This window comes from Cupressus sempervirens, chromosome 3, assembly GCF_028749045.1.
Source record: "Cupressus sempervirens isolate cs-2001-9-10 chromosome 3, ASM2874904v1, whole genome shotgun sequence".
NCBI classification, from domain to species: domain Eukaryota; kingdom Viridiplantae; phylum Streptophyta; class Pinopsida; order Cupressales; family Cupressaceae; genus Cupressus; species Cupressus sempervirens.
In genome coordinates, this window is record NC_143120.1 from 80,402,392 (window position 1) to 80,406,696 (window position 4,305).

The 4,305-nt window shown below is 35.4% G+C and overlaps 1 non-coding gene across 1 annotated transcript; it reads left to right on the plus strand.

The window, feature by feature from the left end:
* The first annotated feature begins 3,828 nt into the window (after positions 1-3,828).
* On the plus strand, positions 3,829-3,902 carry TRNAR-UCG (transfer RNA arginine (anticodon UCG)). Its single transcript has one exon. It is a non-coding gene; the product is annotated as a tRNA-Arg (tRNA).
* The last annotated feature ends 403 nt before the right edge of the window (positions 3,903-4,305 follow it).

Sequence of the window (4,305 nt, forward strand, 5' to 3'; positions counted from 1 at the left end):
TTATTTTTTGTTAGTTATTCTAATTTTGTTGCAGGCATATGAGAATATGATGGAGATTTCTAGTGTGGGGAAGATAGCAATAATTGGGAAGAGTTATGTTCTAGAAGGAGCTTGTAATTGCTTCTTGTTTCTACCTATTGTTAGTATCTTATTGAGCTTCACTTTGTTTTGAGAATAGTTTAATATTCTCTACTAAATAGGGCCAACCACGTGAAGGTGGAAGCTCATTTGGCCCCACCCCCCTCCGCCTAACATCATTGATCTGGATTGTGCACTTCTCTTGTGTTCTATCATAGTTTGCATCATCCCTATCTGAACTTGAGCTTGATGAGGTGGACCTTTCTAAATGCAATCCATATGGGATACTCTTTGCTCTCAAATGACAACTTTCTTCTCTAGGAATGTCTAAGTGAGTACCCTTAACACGTTCTTTTACAGCGGGCAGCAAATTTTCAGAAGGGGCTATGGAGAACTCCGCAATTCGATCAAGTCTGGGTACATTAACTGATACATTAGGAAACTGCATAGCTCAAAGCCCTGAATATTTTTTTCTATTAGAATACCACAAAGTGGCAACTTTAGAAACATAAGGTGACTCAATAGTTCCATCTTCTGGAGTAAGGTTTGATCTCTCAATGAGTGCTTCAATTCTTCCAAATGAAGATATTGATGAGCGTGAAGTTAAAGAAGATTTTCGTGGCCTAGGTGTTATAGATTCATTGTTAACAACTTTTACTTTAGGTGTTCCATTCTAAGGACTTTTAGTAATTAATGTAGGCCATGAAACTGATGGCTTTGTTGGTAGGGGCAGGGAGGCCCTACGACTAGAAATACCTGGAGTTGAACCTAGTACATAAGATGGACATTGAGATTTTTTTGTGTGAATATTTACCATCCAATTTTGGTGTCAAGACAACTCATGGTGAAGGTTCTCCATAGGGTAGCTATCAAATTTATGACTCAAGTTAACATTATAGTTAAGATAACAAAAGAAAATTGTAGAAATAATAAGAATTTGGAACTTACAGATTGCCTTCCTTGAGTAAGATGTGCCTTCTTTATAGAATCTATTTTTACTCTGGGAGTGGGAAAAACTTGATCAGGGGTCCGAGGGCTTCCCACTCCAATAATCTCTTTTGCAAGTCACTTTGTTGCATTTGCAAGAGAGCTTTTCTTATGAACCATGGGGTGCTTTACTTCTTTATTTCTATCTACAAGACTTTTCAAATTTTTTGCAAGAAAGCTATGGCCACAATGCCTATCCAATGGAACATCCTCTGAACACAAATTTGATTCCTCTGGTTCCTGCACAGCTGAATATTTATTTAAAAAAACCTTCTTGGAAGATTTTGGTAATTCCTTTCCTATGTATGACCATGTACCTTCACTTCCAATGTTATGCGAAAGGCTATCCTACAATGCACTATCTCTAGCATTCACATAATCACGAGGGGGCCTTACTGGACAAGTTAGATCACTAATACTGGAACCTTCTCTATCACAACTATTGTTGCTTTCATCTATATTTTCCTGTTCAAGATGATATCCACCCCTCAAGACCCTATCTGGGGTCGGACAGTGAACAAGGCCAAAATGTGTCCTACCTTTAGCAATGTAAGGCTGAAAATGAGGATGCCTCAACCATAGATGGAAAACTCGTAGATTACTCAGCGAGTTTTAAACACTCGTCGAGTATTTAAGCTAGGCAAGTAAATCCCAGAAAAACTCATAGGAATAAAAACTCGGCTGTTGGGGAAAAACTCGCTGATTACTCAACAAGTTTTTACTAAAAACTTGACGATTTTTTTTTAAAAACGTGGCTGCATCGTTTGATGCCAAGAACTATTTACTATTTTGCTTCCTACCATGAGCATTCCACATGAGAATGCAATTTTGTATGCACTATGCATTTTGTATATATCTAAACTCTGCTTGTTTCTATTTTATTCTCTTTAATTAACTTATTAGATGCATCTTCTCATTAAATTTTGCAAAATAAATGTATTTTTAATTAAATTTCAGCGGTTTTTTTAAGTTCTCGAGTTTTCCCGAGTTTTTTTTTTAAATCATCAAGTTTTTCCCGATTAAAATTTTGGGGGGCTTGGCAATTTTTTTCCTTTGGTGAGTTTTCCAACTATGGTAGATACTATGGACCTTCGCAATGAGGGCCATACTTTCATAACTATGCCAGATATATAATACCACTGCATTTCTGTGTAAGATACATGCAACCAAATGTACTTTTTATTACTGGCCATTTTGTGGACTTAGGGCCTTTTATTTCCACTGAAAATAATGTTCTATTATTACTTTTATACTTGAATTAATGAATATTGAGCAAGGATTTTTGAATTTTATTCATTATATGAACGTTTAAACTTGAATCTTGATCTCATGTAATGGGATACTTGTAACAATTTTCCAACTTTTATCCCAAATTTTTAATATATAGTCATAAATTTGTTGCTACCATCCTACCATAATGGGCTTCGAGAGTGAGATCTTACCACCCAAGGCTATGCAAAATAAAATAAGCTTTGATGCATTGGACTATGAGGAACAACAAATTTTCATGGATTTCGCATGTCTTTTTGTTGACAAATCCAAGCACACTGCCATGGAAGTATGGGAGGCATTAGCATGGAGCTCTCGACATGCAATGGAAACACTTAAAAACAAGTGTCTTGTTCAAGAAATGAAAGGGCATTCATGAGAAACATTAACAATTATAATGAGAATGCATGACCATCTTTGGGACATGGGAAGAAAAATTGCAAATAGCTTGAGCCTAGTGAACTAGAATACAATTACCAAAATGAATTTATCTCATAAAGGTTGATATTTTACAATTTTCTTTGGTCAAATGTAGACTGCCATATTGTTGTCAAGACCATAATGTCTTATGACATTTAAACTAGAACTTGATGTTACTGAACGTTAATGTCTTGTGATGTTACTAGAGAATGATGTGCAAAAGACATGCAGAAGAATGCGTAGAGCTCATTGGCAAGAGCCTCTTGCCAAACACAACAAAAGCTCACCAGCCCCAATTGCTGATGTGAGGAAAACAAAGGATTCATTAGGAACTGGTTTTATGGCCTCTTTCTTCTCTGTGTGTACCAAGGTTGAAGTATCTGAAATGAAGAGTGTGAATGCAAAATATGTTGATAATTCCTCACAGTGCAAACACATTCACCCACCACGAAATCCACTAGGGGGTGATCATGACAAGTTAAAACATAAGGGAGCAACATCTTCTATCACTATAAGATAAGCATCCAATTATGGTGCAACCGCATGGATTGTTGAAATAAAAGCAGTGGAAGAACTATAATTTGTTGGCATTTAGATTGCTCTGCTATTGATGGGAATTAAAATTTATTTTCTTGTAAGTTTCTTTCTAATTCAGGTGTATTCCTACTACCATAGATATTTTGTGCCTATAAATTGAGAAATATACTAATTTGGGCCTAGTTTGTTTAATCAAAAAGTGTTTAAGATGGAGGAATTTAATGATCTCTAAGGTTTTCCAAGATTCTCAAATTACCAACAAAGTAAAATTCCCATTATCTAAGTAACCAAAAATGTGTCCTCCATCTTAAAAAGAATTATTGGTCACCAACTTCTAACCTCTATATTTTCAGCATTAGGAATGAATTTGATGTTTCATTTTTCACAATTATTTGAAGAGAAGTAGTTATATAAGCTTCATTATATACCTACAAAATGTTGAGAGCAATTGTGTCCCATAGAATTATAATAGGCGTTGAAATGATAGTCAACATAAAATGTAACAAAAACTTAATTTGGCCACAACAATCATCACAGGGCCACATAGTGTAGTGGATTAGCGTGTTTGACTTCGGATCAAAAGGTCGTGGGTTCGACTCCCACTATGGTCGAGTTTGTCAAAATGAATTTTATCATTTCATTTTTGACATGTTTCTCAAAGTTCGCTGCAAAATGCGAGCACTGCTCTACTTTCTGTGAGTTTAAAGCTCTTCTTGTAGCATGGTATTAGGTGACACTATCAATATGGCTCTTTCCTTATCTTTTGTAACTAGTTTTTTGAATGACTAGAGGATTGTTTTAAAACATTTATGTTACCATATATGTGAAGGTAGTGATAGTGAAATGCATATTGATGTTTTTTCATCTGTACATATTCATAGATATATGCCATATCCTAATAGAACAATTGTTTACCCTAAATGTCTACTAAAAGTCCTCTTGTTTGCCTCTTTTGCTCTGCAGTTGTTAAAAGACTTGAAGAAGCTCAAACATTTGGAGACTGAAATGAATGGG